Here is a 24,777-nt window from a genome sequence, read left to right as displayed (position 1 = left end):
GAAGAAAGGGAATATATCGAGGTTTTTTGATGGAAGGAACCATTCAGTGCAATCCTCTTCTCTTTCTTCAACTCAGACCCAGTCCAAGTCACAACCATAATATAACGATATGAAATGTTACTAACAACGCCAAAAATATGCAGTAGTCATATAAGCAATTAAAAGACTGAGTAGATTCCTCTCATGTTGACAGGGCCTGATCTTTTTATCTATGGATAAGCAACAGACTACTGAATGCTTTAAACAACAACCACTTTAATATGCCTCACTGTTTTGTGAGGTATAAATATGGGCACAGCTCCGGGGTGATTTTTGTGTTTCATGTAGTAGCAACGCCCCAGTGTTAGTATTTTGCTGGTGGTTAGACTGATCTGGATGATTCAAGATGGCTTCACTTATGTGTCCGGCACGTTGGGAAGGAAAGACTGAAGGCAGAGCTCAGCTGTACCCTTCTTCCACATAGTTTAGGGCCTCTCCAAATGGTCTCTCAAGCTAAGTTGTTGGACATTTGAACATCTCATGGTAACTCAGGTTCCAAGAGGCTGAGACAGAAGTTGCTACGTGTTTTAGAGCGTGAACACGGACCTTTATTGATCAAAGCAGTTTTGAGCCAGCCCAGATTCAAAGGAAATAAGAATACACTCCAACTCTCACTGAAAAGAGATTTAAAGAATTTGTGGCATTCTTTTATATACCTCAGGATGCAATACATATTCAGTGTTTAATACCAATTTATGGAATATTTAATGTCCTTCACTTCAGTTCCATCTGTGAATTCAGCTCAATTTGGCACTTGGCAGACAGGAATTCACATTTTACTATAGTCACCATGTATTCCCTGTTCTGTGTCTGTGTATGCAAGTAGATCTCTCCCCCTGCCTCTTCTCTTTCTTCCTCTTTCTCCATGTCATCTGTGTTACAGAGTGAATTTGAGGCAGCTAGCCTGAGTTTCAAAACATTTTAAAGTGTTACGTGGTAAGAGGTAAAGAAGATAATTTCTCTCTAGGAAACAATATGGCACAAGTGCCATATATTCAGCAGTGGGTTACTCAAGTGTTATTTTAGAATTATAAATGAAAAATAAATCACCAGTGGATGATGAACTGAGGCCTCACCTCTCCAAGCCCATCATCTGCTTTATCCTTAACAGAACACATTGATGGGAGACACAGCAAAACCAGAGCTAGTAAAATTGAAAGTGACAGACCATTATATGGGGAGAAAAATAGCAAGGTTTTCTTATTTGTTTTCCTGACTGTAATAGAATACAATTATGCAAAAAAAAGAAGGAGGGAGGGAGGTGGGCAAGGAAGGAGACAAGAAGGGGAAATCTGAAAGCAGGGTTGGGGTGGGAAAGATGAAAAATACAAAGAAAATGAAAAAAGAGGTGGAAGAAGGAAACACTCCTCCTAGTTACTTTCTTCGTCTCAGACCCGAATAAATTATGTCCTACCAAGTATCCATCAAACAAAATAAGCTTGATTGCCATGATGGCCATCCCCAGGTAAAATATTTTAAGCTGTTATTAACTACTAGAAGGGAAGAATTGTTTCTTTTGTTTGTTTATCCCATGGCCTTTTCAGTATACAGTGCTAGGAACTCTGTATATATTAAAACCAGGTTACATGAAAGAAAATATAATTGAGTCTAAACATTTGACCATGTTGGGATATAATGAATGCATCACATGTATTGCCTTCATTGTTAGATTAAATATACCACTTTACATCAGCTTTGTAGATATGATCTAAGTAAAATATCTAATTATTATAATTAGATTATATCTAATTATATAGATTATATATATCTAATATATATATTAGATTATATCTAATTATTATAATTAGATATTTGGGGATGGGCATAAGGTCTTTTTATACTTAATAAATGATTGCAGACTTGTTTAAGAATATGTCTAAGACAAATAGCTAAGTATTAACACATATCCAGTGAACATCACAATTATATTTAGAATTAGTTTTTTCCCCCCATAATGCGCGGTGTCTTAATGCTTATTCAACACCAAGCCACCATTCCCCTATAGCTCAACACTAACCATTTGTGCAGCAGAAATGTGTCTTACTCCCAGGCCTCTATTTGAGGAATCTGGAATGAGAATGCCATCATAAGGAAGGCTATTCTCAGAATCTCAAGTCATTAAAAACAAATCTACACAAATCTATATTGGAGATCCAGAGTCATCCTCAACTGAACACCAGGAACACCTTGTGAATATAGATTAAGAAATACATCATCTCCAATTTTATATTTCTCTTTTATATTGAATGGTACAATGTATATATATAGATAAATTTTTTTGAACATATCAAAATTTTACGCAAATCTAAAAAATGTAGCTTGACAAATACTATTATAAAGTTCTATATCTAATAGAAATGATTCCTAGAAAGTAATTATCATGTTCACATGACCATGATTTTGTAGTTGTTTTGTCAGTTTCTGGAATCAGTTATAATATATATGTAAATTAAAAAAAATTCATTTGAAAGTATCAAGTTATAATACTTTTATACAAACTTTATTAATTACCGTAGAGTTTAACTAAAGCCTCCACTTCATGTGTGTGTATGTGTGTATACACGTAGTATATATAGGAATTTCCTTGTAATCTGAAGCTTTATTAGCGTTATAATATTGTGTGCCTTATCACTTGTTTAAAATGGTTAGGGGCACATGGGTGGCTCAGTCAGTTAAGTGTCTAACTCTTCGTTTTGGCTCAGATAGTGATCTCAGCATTGTGAGATTGAGCCCTCCCTTGGGCTCTGTCCTGGGCATGGAGCCTGCTTAAGATTCTCTCTCTGCTTCTGTCCCTTCCTCCCCTATGCCGCTCATGCTCTCACTCTCACTCTCTCTCTCTAAAAAAAAAAAAAAAATTTAAAGCAATCTGCATCATATTTTTCAAAGAAGAAGAAACAACAGAGACTATATATATTTAGCACTATTGTTTTATTGAAACTATTGCTGGAGGCAAGGATCTCTACTATTTATTTGGAGACTTATGATTTTTTAATATTTTTTTTCTGGTTCAGAGAAAAATAATCAAAAGAAGACAGCAACTTCTTTAACTTATTATTCATGCATCTCATAAATTTAATCTTCTAAATTTTATGATATTTGTATACAAAAAAACACTTTATATATATAGGAAATTTTAGGAATTGTGTGTTTTGGGCATGCTTTCCACTATCAGCCATGAATTTCAATAGAAAGTAAATATCACTGTATTGAAAATTGACTTAAATAGTTTCTATAACAGAACATTCTCAATTAAATTTTAGGATTTTTTTTTCCTCTTTAAACCCTGCAGCTAACTTACTTTCAAAATTTAAATAGATGTGGAAGAAAAATGTATACAAAGATGGCTTAATAACAAATATGGAAACTAAAATGCTTATAAAATAATAATATCAAGACACTTAAATTAATGCTTAAAAAGAGTCCATTATATATAGTTTGGGTAGATAATATAGCACATACTACATGCCAGGTGCTATGCTGCGGGCTGGAAATTTAATAAGTAATGCTTATGCTGTGGACACAGTTAAGAAGATTTTCTGCGAGAAAATGTGTATCCAGCTTGAATGAAAACGTATTCTGTGGCGACATGAAATATTTTGAGTATTATTCTTTAACTCTAAAACATGGTCAGAATTTTTGCAGGTTAAAACCAAGAATCTAAACAAATTTTAAAGTTAAATCATTATTTCTCTCTAAGCCAGAAACGAGTTTATCATTTAATCAAACATTTCATATAATCTACTTGTTCTACATTATCCTTGACAAATAAAAATTCATTCAAGTGGCAGTCTGTTTCATTGTTTTCAGGTACCTATGGAGCAAAATATTTACTTACAATGAGCCCAAACCTGCTGGTTGTCATCCTCAGGTGCTTGGGGGAGTGGCAGGGAGGATATAGATAGTTTTACTACGGAAATTTTAACCATTCTATCTACAGCACTCAATCATATGTTCATTTGCTTTTTTTCCCCCAATGTCTGTCTTTCCCATTGGAATACAATTTCCACAAGAATGAGGATTTTGTTTTAATTGACTGTTGTTTCCTAAGCAGTTAGAACTCTTTCCCAATGAAAAGTGTTCCATGAATACTGGATGAAAAAAAACAAATACAATATAATAGTTATAAAGTGGAGAGTGGCAGATGCTACTGATGAACCAGAGCATTTGCCTTGGGCCATCTGAGGTCACCTGTCACTACAGACAGTTTCCAGCTAGCTAACTGCTTCTTAACCAGAGCCTGCATCTGTCTCCCTCCTCTGCCTGCGAGCTTACTCCCCAAATCAGATGCATTTCTGGAGTGAGAGCAACGCTCCACCAGTGCAGGGTGAGAGTTAGTAGAAATGCGCTAGAGTCTGCCTGGCGTCTGGTAAGACAGTCCTGGGGTTTTCTCCGTCCGCAAGGCTTTTCAGAGGGCCCCACCCCCAGGCAGGATTGAGTCTTAGTTGTTCTTGGGAGCAGCTTCCTCATTAATACACTCATCGTTGGCTTTTCTCTGTCCCACTTTCCCCACTGCTTTCCCTGTGCTTCTCAGGACTACACTTTGGAGAACCCAAACTATGGACACTTGAAAGTCATCAGTGATGGTATTTTCTCTGAGCATTGCTTATTATTTCATCAAGTTGAAGTTAATGAGCAAGTGCATAAGAATTAACTGTTTTTATTTTGTTATTTGTCAGAATTAGGGAAAAAAACAAATTCAGGAGTCATTCAAATTATGCATCAAAATAATTTGGTCACTACTTACAAAGTACTAATAGATTTCAAATACGTTTTGCCCCAAAGGGTGTATTCATCCTTATGCTTTACATCAGTGCCTAGCTCCCTGCTGCTCCTAAGTACCCTGCGAGGTGTAAACTGTAGAAAAGAACCCCTCTTATGCAAAGCATAGGTCATCTCATTTCATCTTTCACAATTATCCTCCCTGGATCTTAAAAAATTACATTTCAAGATAAGTAGTTGAAACAGGGAGGAATGAAATCTTTTGTATATTATCGATGAGAATTTTTAGACTTTGTGTATAATCCTTCCAGATGTCATTTTGATTGTTTTCTAGTGAATTTTCAACTACATTCCATTTTTGAAATTCTCTTTTTGAAAAGATAAACTTTAAAAATGAAGCTGAAAAAAATTTGCAATAACTAGCTTTAACTTTAAATGAGAAACATCAAAACTGATAGGGCTTTCTACATTATTTACTTAGCAATGGTAATTTTTGATGTTTGACATATTTATTTTGTGTGATTTAGCAATATCATGTAAAGTGAAATCCATCCTTTTCATTATCAAAAACATTACTACCTAACCTATGTGAGGAGAAAGTGAAAAAAAAAAAAAAGACTCTACATTTGATGAGAGGGTTCCATCTTAGCTTCTCTCTGCGAATGTGCTATGTAAGAAGGTAGCATTAACATTACTATGCCTTGTTGCTAAAGCAAATGACCATAATGAGTTCCTTGGCGTTTAATAAGCCTCATAATTACAGTGTTTGAAAAAACAGGCAAGTTTATTTCACTTTTATGTAATAGTTCTAAGTTAATAGTCAGCATTTACAAGACAATTCTGTTCTGCATAGACATTCAGAAACTTGGATATCTTCCACCTCATGGTGCAGCCACATCCCGCAAAGAATTTCCATTGTCTCGAAGCTGAATAACTATGGTCCCTAACTGTTCTGTCAGTGGAGAGGACAAGGCCACTGTCTTGAGGACTAAACATGGAAATGGAAAACATCACTTTTGCTCACATTCCATTGATAATTACTTAGGTAGACACACCTCATTGCAAGGGAAGAGGGAAATATACTATTACCATGTTACCAGAAAGAGGGAAAGACACATTTTGGAAGACCACTCATTATTCCCTAAGCAAATGGTTAGGGCTTAGTCACTGCTAGGTATAAAAACATCTCTTGTAATTTTAGAATTCTTGAGATTGGCATTAGTTTAAAAGGCAATATGTGTAATATTCATTCCCATTGTGTTTGCTTAATAAATGTTGTTGACCAGTCTTATGAACAAGGATTTTAGTTTCTAATGTATAAATTAAATCTAGTTTATGACATGTTTTCATAAAATATTAATGTAAAGCAATTAGTAACTTGTCACATTCAAAGAAGTTTAGTAGCAAAATGTCTCATGTAGGCATGTCTAACTATTTGAGCCCAGATTCATTTCAAAATTATTACAGACCCATTCTGATTCATAACACTGCTAGATTTTTGCCAAAGCTGAAATATAGCAATTGCAATCATTGCACACATTCTTCTTTGATGATAAAATTCATGGCACCAAGCAGGTAGGCAAGGGCAGCTTCATGTTTTTTCAATGAGCTTATGTGTACATTAATAACATAATAAATAAATAATCCTCAAACCCTCTCTATTGCTACCCCTTAGAGAGCAGAAAATATCAATAATTTTATCTTCCAACACATCCAAGCTATAGTTGGAGAAATTGATAAGCCAAATGCACAACATTGTTAGGAACATTTGCACTTTAAATATTCATCACTATAATTATAATCATTTAATAATAATTGTCTCAGCTTTGTGTTTCAGAAACATCAAGCTTCTTTGCGTTGTTCTATTGTGTAGAGATTGAAAACTATATATTTAAAATTGATGATTTGAGTTGTATACAAGACTATAGCATTAATTTTATAAAACAGAAAACCAGAATGAGTCAACTCAAAGCTGGATGGTGTCATCCAGCTTCATGAAATAATTTTTTAGTACTACTTATTTTTGAAATAAAGTAGACCTAATAGTAAAGACATAAAAAATACAAAGGTGTTTATCTACTCTACTCGGTGTGTAGATTGTATTATTTATTCATGATATTTCCTCTTGTCCTCATTCTTGCCATGGTTTAATGTGGGGGAAAAATCTACTTTCCCACTGGCCTTTGCCTTAGCCAGGTAATTTTTTTTTTTTTTTTTTGACCAGTGGAATGCAAATAGAACAGAGTTTGCCATTACTGAGCAGAGGTATGTAGAGACATTGTGTGTTTCCATTCGCCACCCTGAGAACACATCTCATATAAGATATGCTCCTTTATCCTATCCCAAAGTGAGGAAACTCTCACATGGAGCTATGTTTCTCCCAGCTTGCCTCCTACATCCTAGTCCAGCAAAGATAAACCCAGTAGAGCTCTGAAGAGTCACAGTAAACTCTCAGACGCTGAAGTAAGACATAAATGCAAGCCATTGTAAACAACAGAGTTGCCGGTTGAATGTTATGCATAATTACAACAAAACCAGACTTAAGAAAGTGACACCGGATGTGGAATGTTGCCATAACAAAACCTCAACAGTGTGGCATTGGCATTAGAGACACATGGTGGTCGGCCATTAGGCTGCTGTTATAGACAGAAAATATTCAACCCATGTATAATAGTGGAACAAAATTTGATGAAACTGTAACCTGAAATAACTTTGGGGTAGAATGTCCCTCATAAATTCCTGAATGAGGGCACAGAAGTTCCTTGAGCTGAGATGATTTATGCTAGTTCTGAGCAGAAACAATAAGAGGCATTGCATGTTTCTATTTACTCCTCTTGCTCTCTTCCTCTTTCATGAAACCCCATGTCCCAGAGGAGAGGTGCTCCTTCAGTTTGTGTCCTAGAATGAGAAGACATGTGGCTCAGACTTAATCCTAACACTTAGTCTGTGGCCAATCACAGCTAAATCTAGCAGAGATAATCTCAGCAAATCACAGTAGATAGCTCAGTAGAGAAGCAGCCAAAAATGCATAGATCTGGGAGTGACTAACAAACCTTTGTTGCTGTCACTCACTGGGTTGCAAGGTTATTATACATATATGACATGGCAGGTATAGATAATTACGTTTTCACGTTCACTGCCAGAAATATATTGTTTGTCATTAAAATATTTTGAAAACAAATATTTCGGGGTTTTTTTCTTTTCTACAATAATATTTACAAGTATTAATGAAATGGTTGTATTGATAATCCATCTAAATGTTTGTCCTTTTATAAAAAGTTTTGTGTTATATTGCTGCCCTACATTTTAGAATCTTTGTATAGATAAGTAATTTTTTTTTTTTAAGTACTAGTTCACCTCATAGTTTTGTCTGGGATATCACTTTAGATTCTTTTTTTTTTTTAATAATAATTTTTTTTATGTTATGTTAGTCACCATATAGTACATGGGATATCACTTTAGATTCTTGAAGGGAAAAATTGTCGGTTTCAATCAGCAGTTGAGCCAATTAAAAAAAATAATTTCTGCCAAATTAGCTGGTGTTCGAATTGCATATAATATTGTCATTAAAGGAACACATCAATAATTTACTTAGAGATAATGTTTCATCAGGCAATGTTTAAAAGAATTTAGACTAATGAATTACAAAATCATTCACAAAATCATTCATTGTCTATAGAAGATTTCTTCGATAATTTATCTGATGTTCAGATTTTAGATTTGTAATTACAGGGTTTTAAAAGCTACTACAATCAAGCTATATGCATCAGTAGCTTTCCAAACAAATAAAATATTGTATACTAAATCAGACTTTCCATGATGAGTCAAAAGGTAAATTTATTTCAAAAATGAATGTATTTGTAGCTAATATGCAGTATTTTGATCTAAATTTCAGGCTAAAAAAAAGTTGGTAATAGGGAGAAGGGAATATAATAATAGTTTTGATGTGAGCAGACGGAGTCTGAGAACCCAGGGGAGGTTCCCACAGGACCAGCCAAGAGGGTCCTTGGCTTCGTGCAGGATAGAAATCAAATGTAAGCCAGAGAAACTGAAAACAGAGGTTATTGCATGGTGTAAGTGACAGCTATAGCAGACGGAATGTCTAGAAGACTTGGAAAGGAAAGGAGAATGAGTCTCGTTGTTGCTTGGAGCTAAGGGTTTATATAAGAAAAGAGTCTAGGGTACATGCTCCTCCAGAATCCAGGGTAGGGTCCAACCAAAGGCAAGGGTCAAGTGAACAATAGATGTTATTCCATAGATAATCAAAGGCAGGGGTATTGATGCTGGTGTTAACACAGGTTGGTTTGAAGCAAATGTCTTGGAATGTGTTTGGGATCTGGCTCTTCTTAGGTGTTATTATGTGTTTGGGGCCTAGGACACAACTCAGAAAATGATTCACTTTCTTGCTTCCCCCTTGAGGTGGGAACATAGCTTCTTTGGCCTATTCGGAGGCAAAATATGGAACATGAGTAAATGGGGCCTGGCAGAAAAACAGCAGAGAGGGAGGCTTTCTAAAATGGAGTCCCTTCAGCCTCCCTATTCAACTCTTTCTTGTAAAATGATCTCTGAATAACTTCCGTGTCCGTTTTGAATAACCTGGTGTTCCTGAAGGTGATTTTGTTCTTATGTCATCGCTATACTGAGTCAATTCAGTACCCCTCTCACTTATAAAATATTAGATTTAAATCCCAATCTATTACTTATCAGTTTTGCAAAGTGAAAAAAATTCATTTTTGTCTTATTTCCTCATTAAAATGTGGACAATAATGTTCTCATTTAGTTATTATAAGTAAAATTTCTTAAAACAGAGTAGTATAGAATAAGTCTATAAATGTTTGTGCATTTCCACTTCACTGAGAAATCCCCATCTCATCCCTGTGTAATCACCTACATTGTTTCCAGAAGTCTTATTTATTCTTAAACATAATTTTCTCTTCATCCTTAGCATTGCCTATGGGGAGTAGACAAAATATTCCGGTATACATACAGGTTACAGTTCTCAACATTTGTATATGTAGCTGTATTCTTAGAGAATTATACATGGATATGTATGTGTATGTGCCTAAGTGCATTTATCAACACGTTCATATTAGTATAAAAGAGGGAAAAGAATATACTTTGTAATAGATATAGCTCTGTGGGAATACAAATGATAAATAACAATAATGTATGGCTTTTAATTCATTTTTAAATGACCTTTCTCAAATTTAAGTGAATCAAGTCAAATTCTTTAATTTGCAAATAATTTTTTTAATTTGACAATAATTAAAACTCAAGTTTCTGACAAGAGACCATTATTGGGCTGTAACAATAAAAATGAACACCAGCATTTATTAGACCCTGAGTCTTTTCTCTGGAAGGAACTGTCTTGCCCATTGGTTGTCATGAATGCTTTTTGGCCATAGCTGATATGAATGAGTAGCTTAAGGCACTCCATCCTTGGTATTGTGCTCCCTTTAAATCCTGTCTAAATGATTCCAAAAGCCAGTGGTGTGTTTACAGTTCGACATCATGGTTTCTTTACTAATAAGATCCCTTCACAAATTTACTAGACATTTCATTCATCACTAACCACATGCAAAGTGTTCCCCATCATATGTCTTAAATCTGCATTATTTTTAGCTGCTTGGCTCCCATGTGCCTTGCCTCAATTCAGTTCTCAAATTCGAGCACTTTCTTGTACTCCCTCCCTCCCACTCTCTTCTCTTTTTCTTTTTTACACATTGTTCAATAGAGATATTTTACCAAAAACTTTGGTTCTTCTATTCCATTATTTAGAGTTAGAATCAGTGGCTTCAGCTTGAAAGACCTTTACCTCTTCATCTATGACAGCCAACTGGCCAGTTTGTTCATGTATTAACCTATCTCTTATGACATGGGTTTTAAATCCAGCCCACGGAAGCCAACACAACCTAACGAGGTTTCGTATTCTAAGTGCTATTCTAGCTTCTCCCCCAGAGCAGCTGACCCAGCAAATACATGGTGGGTTTTTTTTTTTCCTTCCTTATTGCAGATGGTGATTAAGTAAATCTTTTGCTGTTACAAACATGGATTACTGTTTTTAAAATCTCCAGTATTAGTTTTCTCACTTTTTGCCATGCAGCTGTTAAGTCAATGCCACATATTTTTGGGTTTTGCAAAGGCAGAACCCTGCTTCAAAAACTCACTTTTTGTGTTAGTTAGGATGCTAATTTTCTATATTGTTAGGAGCTATATTTAATAATGAGAAAGGAAAACTATCCATCCCATAGCCTTCTTCCTAGTATTTCAAAGAAGTCAAAAAGGATGTTCAGGAAACCAATTATTTTATGGTAAATATGTAAAAAATGCAAAATAGGAAAGGCAACTTGAGAAGCAATGGGAAAGAAATATAGTAAAGGTGACATCCCATTTAAAAAAGGAGAGAAATTTTTTAAAAAGTTAGCCCTTTGAAAATACCTGCATTGCACTTTTTAAAATTATGAATTGGGTGTTATGCTTAAATAACTAAATCTTCCTCCAGATACCAAAAAGGCAGATGAAAAAAAGCCTTCAAACAGAACAAATTGTTTCCTTAGTATTAATCCAGCATCTTCAGAGAGTCCTGATTTTTTAGATGAATAATAAGTAACAAAGAAGTTGTTTAGAAATGGCTAGTGGTACCATTCCCTGTGAATCAAATAAGGATAGAAACATTAGCTATAGGGTATATATGCGTAGTTGTATATATAACATGGGATTAATTAAAGACATGTAGGCATTATTTGAGGGTGGAGAGAGGCAAGTTTGAGTTAGGATCCCCTAAATATAAACAGAGTGGGGAAAAGGAAATTACTTTGTTAAAGAAATGAGCTTCAAGAAATTGATTTTTACTAATGATAACAAATAGAAGTGTTCTCAGGAAAGCAAGTTCAAAAGGTAAATGAGTCCAGGAAATCATAATGCCAACTTTCGGAAATAATTTCAACTGTATTTTCTAAATGTTTATATAGAATAAGAAAAGGACTAAAAATAGACCATCTAAACTCATAGCTACATAATAATGTGAAATTTAAATCCGCTAACATGGAAATAGGAAAAGAACAATCAGGACAAAGGTAGTTCAAAGATATACTTCTAGAATACAAAACAGAAGAACAAATTTTAAGATATATTTTGTATTTAGGAAGAGATAACCAAAATAAAGCATCAGTACTGTATTTTAAAGTAAATGAAATACACTTGATACTAATGATAGCAATTAAAGTGTATAATCCTTTTAATATTTTATATACATTTTGTTTATTTTTCCATTGGTAACAGTAATACATGCAATATGGAAAATCGAGCTGCTATCTTAACCCTGCCCCCACCTTTATTTATTTACCAATAAAACACTTTTAAACATAAAGTAATGGCAGTACTATTTTATATTGAACTTTGGTAAGCCCACATACTTTTTCTTCTTTTATTGAAGTTTATTTACTGGCTTGACATATATAGAGAGAGACAGAAAGAGAGAGAGAAAGAGTATGTGTATGTATGTATGTGTGTGTGTGTTTCTAATTCCAAAAACTGTTTTTTACTATTTTATTGTGCCACAGAAAATTTATATATAATTTATTTACAAACTTACAAAAAATTAAGTCTTTAGGATGTTAACTAGTCGATCAAAAGACATGGTACGTTTTTTTTAATTTTTTATGTAATTTTATCCCAGGATACCATTTTTTTGTCTTTTCCATTTTATATTTTTGTGGCTGAGATAATTGTAGATTTACATGCAATCGTAAAAAGGTTTTTTTTAAGCTATTGATATCAATGTGATCTTTTTATCATTAGCCTATTGATGTGGCACATTATTTTAATTGAATTCTGATTGTTAAACCTGCCTTCCATAGCTAGGATATCCAACTCAGTTGTAGAGTATAATACTTCAATATATTATTGGATTTTATTTGCTAATATTTTATTGAGAGCTTCTGCATCTATATTAAAGAAACGTATTGATCTGTAGTTTTTTTTGTAATGCATTTATCTGCTCTGGTTATAAATTAGTCATCAAATTATTTAATAGATATAAGTCCATTCTTATCATTGATTTCTCCTTGTTTGAGTTTTGGTTTGTGCTTTTCAATTATTCTATTTCATCTACATTATTAAATTTGAGGGCATGGAGCTATCTGTATTATTCTATTATAATCCTTTTAAGTTCCATGAGATCAGAAGTGATGACACTCTCTCATTTTTGATATTTGTGATTTATGTCTTCATCTTGGTTAGACTGTCTATGGGTTTTTCAATTTCATTAATCTTTTCAAAGAACTAGCTTTTGGTTTTGTTGATTTTCCTCATTATTTTCTTGTTTTCAATTTTATCTATTACTTCTGTCATTTTTATTATGTCTTCCCTTCTGTTTGCTTTAGATTTAAAATTGTTCTTGTGCTCTCATTTCTTGAGGGGGAAGTTTAGGTTGTTGATTTTGGATCTTTTTTTCCATATATACATTCAGTGATATAAATTTCCCTCTAAGCACTGCTTTTGCTGCGTCGCACAAATATCTTTAAGTTATCTTTACGTTTTTATTATATTCAAAATATTTTCTTACGAGAATTTTTCATTGAATCAGGTATTATATTAGAAATGTGTTGTTTAATCTCCAAATATTTTGGGATTTTCCAGCTGTCTTTATATTATTGATTTCTAGTTAAAATCCAGTTCTGAGGACATCCTTTGTATGATTTCTGTTCTTTTAAGTTCATTGAACTATGTTTTATGGTGTGGAATGTGGTCTGTCATGGTGAATGTTCCATATGAACTTGAGAATAATGTGTTCTTTGCTGTTGTTGGATGGGCCTTTCCATAAAGGTCATGTTCAGATAGCAGGAATTTCCTATGGGGGTGAGTTCCTTTATTCTCTGCTTCCCTTGAACCAACCAAGATCAATAAGTCTATGGCTGCTAACCCTATTGTCTCTTTCATCACCCCTACCTCCTTACCTCATTGAGAGATTGATTCCTTCAAAATACTTTATCTATGTAATTCCTCAGTAAACATGATTGTTTTGCTTATGCTTAGACTCTTTTGAAATCAAATGGAATCGTTCTAGACCATGCACTGATATATCTTTTGTTTCAAATAAGGTATGATAGGTTTTTCAGACAAAGCATACTCCTGTCTGTGGAGTACGGCAGATCCCATTGGTTCTACAGGACTGTCTGACATTGGTCAATATACCATGTCAGATCTTTCAAGGAATTTTGTCAGGCTGGGCCACTCACATGAAAATGGTTTGACATTACTCTAATAGCAATGATTTTCTAAAAGACACCCTAAAGTAAAAATATTTGAAAAAATTCTATTCATAAATAGCATAACTATGAGCTAAATGTATAAAATAAAAGTTCAATAAAATGTGTTAATAAACTGCAAGGAGGCAGAATCAGTAATTAGAAAAAATTATTAGAAATTAAGCAAACACTTTATTATATGCTAATCATAAAAACAAATATTTGAAATCACCATTTTATGTTTTGTGTGAAACATTTGTTATAATGAATGCAATTTGAAAGAAATGGAGGCAGTGATGAGGTAACAGGGCTTAAAAGATCTCTGGATTCTTTCCCTTTTATATATTTATTTATTTTTAGAGAGAGTGCGTGTATGTGTGCATGCACAACCTGGGAAGAGGGGGAGAGGGAAAGAGAGAATCTTAAACAGGCTCCATACCTAGAGTGGAGACTGACGTGGGTCTGAGATCACCACCTGAGCAGAAATCAAGAATCAGCTGCTTAACCAACTACACCACTCAGGCGCCTCACAGTACTCTTTCTCTTAAGCAAAAGTGTCAACATTTATAATATGCATGCATATCCACCTCTTATAAACCAGAACTCTGATAGAAGACTATAAATGTAGTAGAAATTCAGGCAGTTGGTAGGGGGGGGGAAAGAAAGAGAGAAAGATCTCTGTAACATTTACATAATCTCCTGGTACTGAAATGTATATTGTTTCAAATGACTGTTATTTACTTAATAATTTATAAAAAGTCATCTGATTTCTCCATAGATTTTTCTCATGCCAAAGCCCATTAGAGTCTTTCCAGTGAAATATTAAAGCCTTAGGTTATAAAACTTACAAATGAGCCATTACTGTCTATTAGGTCAGTACAGGTGTAAGTATAGGCCATCTCTTGGTTAAAATGGCTTATAATATCTCAAAGATAAAAATATCAAGCCTGCACTGCAATGATTTACTATAAAAGATGCCATAAAAATAAAATGCATACATTTTCAAGAAAAAATCACTTGTGAGATGTTTGAAAAAAAAATTAATCTCTAAACATTTTAAAAGCATTATATTTCAAAAAATATTTTGCAGCTGTAAATTTTTTAGAAAGATATATATTTAGAGATTACTCAGATGCTATTCAAATTTATTCTGTTACGGGGGAACAAAACTGGAGGAATTATCCTAATTTATATCTAAGGCTGGAAGAACCAGACCAGAGATGAAGATGGAAAATTAGCAATGTTGGAAAGTGGAAAAAGCACAGAAGAGTTCAGAGATCTGTATCATGGCCTGGGCTCTGCTGCTGACTAGCTCTGTTATCTTAGCAAGGGAGCTCACTTCTTGTGCTTTCAATCTTACTATCTCTAAAACAAAGAGCTTACAGTATAATGTGTAAGGACAATCTCTGGGCTACATTAAGTTCTTAACTTTAAGTGCCTTCTTATTTAAAAGAAGTTGAACTATAAATTCAAATGCAATTTTCAATAAAATAAACATATATGCTTAAAATATCTAAAACTACCAGTAGAGTGTCAAACTGAGAAACTTCTCTAAGTAAATAGTATAGAAATAGTATGGAAAGTATACATACATTTCTAGAGAAATAAGAAAATATAAGTTCGTTGGTCAAAAGTGAGGTTGACGTTGAACCTCAGAGGTAGAACAATCACGTAATTCCTAATTGCTTTTGTTCAAAGAATGTGGTATTCTGGATTGGATCCTGCAATAATAAAAGGACCTAGGTAAAAACTAAGAAACTATTAATGTAGGTATGAACTTTAGTTAATAATAATGGATCTATAATATTTCTTTAATTGTGACAAATACATATTACTAATGTAAGATGTTGGTAATAAAGGAAGCTGGGCTTGAGCATATGAAAACTGTAACACCTTCACAACTTTTCTGTAAATCTAAATATATTCTAAAATTCATTTTTTTCTAGATGAAAGTTTTTCTTGTTAGCCTAGGTAGTTTATCAATTTTACTGAAATTTTCAGACAATAAGCTTTGGCTTTAATTGTTTTTTCCTGTTGCTTTGAATTTAGTTGATTTCTACTCTATTTTTTTTAATTGTTTCTTTTCTTCCACTTGCTTTAGGCTTAAATTATTCTCATTTCTGTGGTTTCCTAAGGTGAAAGCTTAGATTACAAATTTTAGATCAACCTTCCTTTCCAATATGTTTATTCTATGCTATAAATTTTATTTTAACCACTGCCCTTGCATCCCACACATTTGTATACATTGTATTTTTATATTCACTTCAAAATATTTTAATTTGTATTATGACTTTTTATTTTACCCATAAATTATTAGTAGTGTAGTGATTAATTACCAGTTATTTTGGGGTTTTCTAGTTATCTCTCTATTTTTGAGTCTAGTTTAATTCCATTTTTTCTGAGAATGAACAGATTGGAATAATTTCCAGTTTTTATAATTTGTATACAATTTGTATGATTTCTAATTTTTAAATTTGTGGAAGTTATGTTTCATGCCCCAAAGGTGGCAAATCTTGGTTAGTGTTTTATATGACTTGAGAATAATGTGAATATTGTATATTCTGCTTTTATTAGATTGAGCATTCTGTAAATGTCACTTAAAACAAGTATATTTATATTGCTGTTCAGGTCAACTATATCCTATTGATTTTCTTTCTGTTTGACCTGTCACTTACTGAATGGAAAGTGACTAAAATAGTGGATTTATCTATCCTATTTTTAGTTCTGTCAGTTTTTTCCTCATGTGTTTGACACTACTGTTAGGTTTATATTCATTTTGTTTGCTTTATTTTCTTAGAGGTTCGATCCTTTATCATTACTTAATGAACTTCTTAACCCTGATAATCACCCCTGTTCATAAGTCTGCATTGTCTATAATTGATATAGCTAATTCAGATTTATTTTGATGTTTTTCTGCATCTCTTTGCTGTCTTTGTATCTGTTTCCTTGTATTTAAAATGAGTTACTTTTAGACAACATATAGGATTTTGGTTTTATTTATCAGTTCTGATAATTCGTCTTTTAATTGGTGTATTTAACCGTTTACATTTAGTTATTGCTATAATTCAATAAATATATACCATATTTGTAACTTCCATATGTTGCATTTGTTCTTGTTTCATTCCCCTCCCTCTTTACTTTTTCTGTTTTTCTTTAATTGAACATTTTATAAGGTTATCTCTCTTAGCACATCAATTACACTGCTTTTTGAAAAATTTTAGTAGTTGCTCTAGAATTTTCAATACACATATTTAACTACTCTAAATCTACCTTCAAAGCACGTTATACTGCTTTACATATAATACAAATACTTAAAATAGAGAATTCCTAATTCTTTCCTCTCCTTTGTAGTAACATCATTCATTTTACTTATCCATATGATATAATCCCCAAAACATTGCTTTAAGATGAATAATTAAAAAATAAGATATTTCATCTTCACTTATTCCTTCTTTGGGTTCTTTCTCTTATCCTTATCCAAGTTTTTGATCTATATGCTTTTCTTTCTGCATTTAGAATTTCTTCTAAGATTTGCAGGACAAGTCTGGTTAACAATGAATTACCTCAGTTTTCATTTCATGAGATAAATCTTTATTTCTCCTTCATGATTGAAAGATAGTTTTAATAGATACAGACTTTTTTTTTTTTCAAAATTCAAATAGATCTATATATATTCTTAAATATTCCCCTCCATTCTATTCTTTCTTCCAAGGTTTCTTTTGAGAAGCCCACTGTAATCTTACATTTGTTCCTCATTTGGTAAAGTGAATTTTTTTCATCTGGCTCATATTATTTTATTTTTTAAAGTAATGCCTACACCTAATGTGGGGCTCAAACTCATGACCTTGAGATCAAGAATCACATGCTCTACTGACTGAGCCAGCCAGGTGGCCTTCATCTGCTTAACTTTAAAATCTCTCTGTCTTGTCTGCAGTTGGAATATGATATGTTTAGCTGTAGTGACTTGTCTGTTTTAGTTTTGGTTTTGTTATTATTTGTTTGTTTATGTCGCTTTTAGTATTCACTCCATTTTGTGTTGTCTGAGCTTCCTGGTTCAGTAGTTTGGTGTCTGTCATCAGTTTTGGAACCTTCTTAGCCATAATTACTTTTTTTTTTTCTTTTTCTGATTCTTTCTCTCTTTTTTTCTCCTGTTATTCATTATGCATATTTTATACTTTTGAAATTGTCCCAAAGTTCTTAGATACTGTGTTCTACTTTTCTCATTCTTTTTTTCTCTTTGTTTTTTTTTTTTTTAATGATTTTTTATTATATTATGTTAGTCACCATACAGTACATCCCCGGCTTCCGATGTAAGGCTCGATGATTCATTAGCTGTGTATAACACCCAGTGCACCATGCAATACGTGCTTTTTTCCTCTTTGTATTTCACTTTTGTAGGCTAGTAACATGTGAGGAAGGTGAACATTCTCTAGTCTTCCAGTTATAGCTCATTATTTTAGTGGCCTGTTTTTTAGAAATGTGAACTTCACACCTGTTTCTCCCCTTGTAACCCCTCACCTCCCGCCACATATTTCTGTCTCTAGCTACAGTATTCTAGAGCCCTCGTGGCTCTATTTTTCTCTGTTCAGTTGAAACACGAAGGCTGTATGGGGCCAAGCCTAGGCTCAGAATGTGCTCAAATTCTTTCCCTGAGAGAGTATGCCTTTATTATGGTGAAGGCTTGGACATATTACATACTGATTACCCTTTCCTTCTCTCTACCAGGGCCATGAAGCTATCTTTCTTGGATCCTCATTCTGAGAAATTGGTGAGACTTCTAGAGGTAAAGTTGTGGTCCTGAGGACTTTCTCCCTCTCAACACCAGTGCACATTCAGCAGTGCATCGAAATTACCCGGTAAGTGTTCCTGTCAGTTTATGCTTCCCGTGCCACTTACTCCAGGTAAGCAGATCTCTTTGCTAGACTGGTCGCACCTGTTTCTGCAGACCTGGGGCTCTGCAACCTCGGTTCTCTGATTTGTCCTAGATGTCACTGATTTTTAGTTTTTACAGCTTGCTCTTGTTGTTAAGGATGATGTGATGACTTCCAAGTTCTTTACATGTAAGAAATGAAACTCAAAGTGTAATTAAGGACTTTTAAGCATAAAATTCTTAAGTAGTGGTTTCTAAATGCCTGGCCTATTTTTTTTTTTTTTTTTAATCAGAATGGCTATGGAAGAACCATCCAGGCAGCTTCTTAGAAAAACAGATTCCAAGATTCTCTTTCAGAAATGTTGTGATCTAGATTCTAGTATTGTTAAAAACTGCCCTTGTGATTCTGTTTGTGCAACCAGGTTATAGAAACTAAAATTCTAGAAAATAAGTTATTTTTGGCTGATGCTATCAATTCATTATTCTCTGTTTTCTACCTTTTCTAATGTCTGACATAGAGCTTAACTTATTTTAAAGCAGTTACTATGATTTTAAATACTCTGTTTTTCATATTTCTTCAAGAATATGGTCCCACAGAATGCTATAATCCAACTTACGGTTATCCTCAATTTGTCTCCTCAATTTATGCCTAAGATAGCATATTGGGTCACATTTGACTGGAATCAGGTATCTATTAAAATTCTAGAAAGACCTTCAAAAGATGATACATGGAAGTATTAATCAGTTTCCTTAAAATGATAGAAGCAATCCATTCCATTCATTGGCAGGGAGGGAATACCCAAAAGTACATTTGGAATTCTGTAGTAGAAAATGGCTAAAATTAATTAGAAAGATATAATTAGGGGGTTGAAAAATTTGATATGTAAAGCGAAGTTGGGGACCATGCTTAATATTCTATTAATATAAAAATTAATTCAGATCCCAGAACACACTTGACCTGTCTCTTTATAATGCAACACTAAACACATGAATAGAACCCTGGAATATCTGATGAAATAAACTTTTTATATCAAAACTGAGCCTCATAATTTTGATATAAATTTTGTTTATTTTTATAAGTAATATATATGTATATGTGCATAGGTATGTGTATCTATATGTTGACATGTATAGTTTCCATCACATGAAAGGGATAGAAAATTTGCAGAGACAAGCAGAAAGAAAAGAAAGAGTTAGAAAGCTATGTGCTTGAAAAGCCTAGATTTTTCTTTCTCCTGGGTAGAACTTAATGAAAGAGATAAACCTGGAGGGCCCTGTTCCTGCTTTTAGTTCTGAAATTCTTAGTCCTGTGGAGAATGTTATTTGTCCCAAAACTTTGACATGGGTAAGGGAAAATTTTAAATAAAAGTTCTGTACTGCTAAAATATTAATATTCAAGATCCAGAAGCCTGAGTAACAGATGGCGTCACTGGACACCAATCTATGAAAGTCTTACCAACATTAGAGAATCTATGATAGCAATAATTTCTTATATCCAAATATGTTGACGACATAATGATGGTAGCCTTGACTAAAACGTTTAGAGACTCTTGGCCAACACAGAGTGCCTAAAACAAAAGGAAATGTACTGTAATGCATATTGCCATTGGGGGAGCTAGGGAGGAGGAGATACAATCGTGGCTAATTATGCACCACATGATGTGCTGGGGTTGAATCTTTTGCTCCCTACCAATTACCATATTAACAAAGAAAGTAAAACAAGATGTGAATCTAGTAGCATGCTTTTTATTGTAAACTAACGGCACTGAGAAGATGTTTCCTTGGTCCCATAAGGTGAGTACGAGCTCATTTAAAGTCAGTTTAGCTAGCAAGTTGTATTCATGGTATATAATAAGGTTTCCCGTACCCTGGATAAGAATAAGGAGATAAAACTTCATCATAGTACATGACACTTCAAAAGGTTTTTTATCTCGCTTAATTTAAGATTCATAACTAAAGCCAGGCTATGATTTTATTCTGACATTTCATCTGCTTAGCATAAGGAAGAGTCATCATGACCTCAGAATCGAGCCAGCCACAGTCATTCGGCAATCTAATTTTATACTCAGTGGGCTGGAATACTTTTCATCATTCTGGAAATGTTCTGGTTCATCTAGGAAACATTGGTTCTTGTATTTTATCATCTTAAATAGATAATGGAGTAGTAGTGATCATGCAGATTAAGATTAAGTTCATTTAATGATCTTAAAATGTAGATTTAAAAAATCTTGTTAATGAGAATAATCCTCTTTAGGTATTTTGCCAGATGCTTGGTAACAACTGTTCTCCAGTGCAATTTATCCTGAGATATTTGCTTTTTGAAGTTTCCCTGATTAAGTGAAACAGAAGTACTTAGAAGGCAATTTATACTCCTCTCAGTTCCAGATTGATCTGCAACACAGATTGAATTAGAGTTAACTGCTAAAAATCTTCTTTCTCATGCCTTCTTTTTCAAATTCTTGTGTACTTAATATTTCCCCTCTTTAACTTTGTTTTAATCTGATGCACTTCTCCTCAGCATATATAAAATCAGTGACATAAGAACAATCTATAACTTTTTCAAAGAATTACGTATCAAGATTCTAGCCCTTCTGCGGGTAGATAGATGACTAATACATTTTTTAATGGAGTAATTGCTTAATCTTACTAAACTCTAGATAAAAACTGAGAACCTTTCATGATTAACTAAAGCATTAGCATACTTTGAATGAGGGCTTTGGGGAGGAGATGAAAATAATAAAGATTATCTAGTCAGTGAGTTGGGTATATGTGGGCAAGCTTTCTAAGGAAAAGTGAAGAGGGAGAAATTCTTGATTAAGTGAAAATGCTTTTGTTCCCATTGTGTTAGCATTTATGAAGATGAAAATTGGGTCACCTGTTCATTTGAAAAATAAATAAAAACAGTAAATTTGTTAAGAACAAACAAAACATGCTTCTAACAATTAAATAGTTCTGAAATCATATAGTCCTTCTTAAAACATTTTTTTTTTTTTGAACTCCCCACCACAAATATCCAGAGTGGAATATTATGGCTGAAGCAGAAACTTAAGGGGAGGAGAAATATCCTGCTAACCAATTATCTGTTTTTCCCCCCTCACAATAGCCCCCAAAATATCTCCAGATAATCCAAAGATTCTGGGTGACAGAATTGAAAAACTCCTATTCATTCTTTTTGTGTGCCTGTAAGCTTATCTGCAGCTTTTTTTTTTCAATTCTTTTGTGAAATATTATGCCTCTCAGCAGTGTCTCAGAAGTGTCTCTTAAAGATGATGAGGTCAAAGGGAGTTGTGGCATTCATTAATAATGTTTAAAAGGTCAAAAACAGAGAGCATGTGAAGCATGAAATAATATAGCATTCTATGGCTACGTGTATTAATACCTTACAGTTAGGAGCAGAGTTGGATTGAAGCATGTTATCACTGAGACTACCGGTAAAAAGGACGTAGAAACTCATAGACATGCACTGGACAAGATTTATAGTTCTCCAAATGTGATTTACAGGAGACTGGTTGTCCCCAAGGACATTGCAGGTTGTCTGCCAGCCCAGGTCTCTCTGTTGAATTAATGTTTATATTGCTTAATTTATTTATATCCTGCCTAATTCCAAAAGTGATTTGGACTTAAAATACATTCAAGAGGAATAATTGAGTAAATGGGTAAATAGCTTAGCTAAGATCCGAAAGTAGACAAAATATGATACATCCATGGAGATGTTACTACTTAAAATAACACGAGGTCCTCTATTGTTGTCAGAATCAACACAGAAATTAGGATAAATTCACAAATGTCTACCATAAGAAGGAAAAGTAATTCTATTAATTATAGTGTCCATGACATAATACCTACCTTCTCAGTATTTACAGTCTAATCTGTGAGGGAAATACAGAAATGCTTAATTTCAATCCACTGCCTAAATATTGTGATACATTGGTCAAATGTGTGGCCTATTGTAGTTCAAGATAGTAACAACGAAACATGTTGGAATGCTGTTGAAGTATAATCCAGCAACTGAGGGAGTTGTAAGGAAGAGAGACATTAAAGAGGTGGAATTTATAAAATTTAGTGATTGCTTGTATATGGAATATGAAGAAAGGATAACACCACATCTTTGGGTGGTTGCACCATTCTCCAAGATTAATAAACAGGGAGAAGAATATGTTTGAGGCTGCTCAGGAGAAATACAATTAGTTCTGGAACTAAGGACAGACTGAATTTTTCCCTAAACGTCTTCTTCAAGGCAGTACAGCACAGTGAGCAAACTTTCTCAACCACATCTTTGTAATTAGTAACATAACACATTTCTTTGGTCATTTCTTGTACATTCTTCTACACAGTCCAAAAATAAGATTTAAATATAGCCAGGTAAAAGCAAGTTTAAGGGTTTCCAAAAGTATATCATTCAGGTAGACAACTTGGAGTGTTGGGTTGTGGATAATTTTCTTCTCAAATTCTTTGGCTTATTATAATGGAAACTTCTTCCCTTTGGGGATTATTGGGAAAGCTATTTTTGCCTCTCCCTTCGCCCTTGTGATTATTGTTTCTCAAGAGGAGTGATTTATCTGATTTGTAGAATGACAAGAATCTCACAGCTACTGGTAATCCTTTCTCTGTTATAAAGGGCTGAGGTGTTAAAGATGACCATTTCAATGTGGTTTTCTCTTGTCACTTTTCGGCTAGCTTGTGACAACAGATCATTCTTCACTGAATGTAGGTTTCATAAAATAAGCACATCTGGGTACAAGTCTAGGGCCTGCCTTTTAGAAGCAAGTTTGAATTGCATCCTACTTTATCCCCACTCTCAGGACAAGACGAGTATAAAACAGTGATTTATCTTAGGCTGCCTTAGTAAATTTCCCAACTGCTGACCAAATCTCCTCGTGCATGGATCTCAGATCTGGCTTTTGGAAAAGGTGGCAGAAATCTTTATTTTTGCAGCTTTTAATCCAATCTAGTCTTCCCAGAAAGAAAATGTGATTTTTAAAAAGATTTTATTATTTATTTGTTTATTATGTTTTTGCTTCCTGCTTGGAAATGTTATTGGTCCTGGAGAAAGGAAGGCAGGCAACCCCCACTTCCTGCCGAGGGTGCCACAAGCTCTCATTGCTTCCCATTGCTGTTGATGGGGAGGTTCACATGCTCAGGGGAGGCCAGGAAGGCCTTGAGCTTAGACTGGGCACTGAGGTATGCCATGTAGGCCCAGAGCAGGGGGAAGGATTCCAGATAGCAGGGGGTCAGGACCTGGTGAATCAGCAGCAAGTCTAGCAGGTTTTCGTCCACAAAGATCTAGTTGCCCACGATGAAGGTTCAAAGACAACAAGGTCTCAAAAGTCTTCAGGTGCCCCAGTGCCTTCACATACAACTCCTTGCCTGCCTCATAGTTGATTTTCAACAGAGATCTTCCATGCCATCAATCACCACCTCCACCAGGACGACCTCTTTCTGGTCCTTCCTGTACAGTCTGAGGGAGCTGCCCAGGTGTCGTAGGATGGCATTGGACTAATACAGGGTAATGTCTTCATCCTGGAATGTGGGAAGCTGCCCATACAGACAGGAGGCCTTGAGTGAGCCCTGAAGCCAGGTCTCCTTGGCTCCAAGGCCCTCCTCCTTCCAGCTTCTGCCCTGGTCAGCCAGCAGCACGCACATAGCCTTACAGCGCCCTCGAACAGGGAAGTAGACGATGGTGTATGACAGCATGGCTGCAGTGTGGATGGTGGCAGCAGTGGTGGCAGAGTTTAAGATTTTATTTTTAAGTAATCTCCACACCTAACATGGGGCCGGAACTCACACCCTCAGGCTTAAGAGTCATATGCTCCACTGACTGGGCCAGCCAGGTGCCCCAAGAAAACTGATATCTTGATGCCAATCTGATGTTTGTGTCTGTATTTCAAATCTTTAAGAATC

The 24,777-nt window shown here is 34.4% G+C and overlaps 1 long non-coding RNA gene and 1 pseudogene across 1 annotated transcript in view; one reads left to right on the top strand and one right to left on the bottom strand.

The window, feature by feature from the left end:
* The window catches only part of LOC148110356 (uncharacterized), a 128,704-nt gene extending 109,532 nt beyond the window's left edge, over window positions 1-19,172 (top strand). The window contains exon 3 of the long non-coding RNA XR_015723882.1: window positions 18,732-19,172. This is a non-coding gene — a long non-coding RNA (uncharacterized LOC148110356). The remainder of the gene's footprint in view (window positions 1-18,731) is intronic.
* Window positions 19,173-23,973: 4,801 nt separating this feature from the next.
* Window positions 23,974-24,570, bottom strand: LOC123789025 (glutathione S-transferase P pseudogene; annotated as a pseudogene).
* Window positions 24,571-24,777: the final 207 nt, after the last annotated feature.

This window comes from Ursus americanus, chromosome 3 (assembly GCF_024610735.1).
Source record: "Ursus americanus isolate L20-20 chromosome 3, mUrsAme1.1.p, whole genome shotgun sequence".
Lineage (NCBI taxonomy): Eukaryota > Metazoa > Chordata > Mammalia > Carnivora > Ursidae > Ursus > Ursus americanus.
The sequence above is the reverse complement of the archived record's forward strand: the minus strand, read 5'-3'. Positions and strand labels throughout refer to the sequence as shown.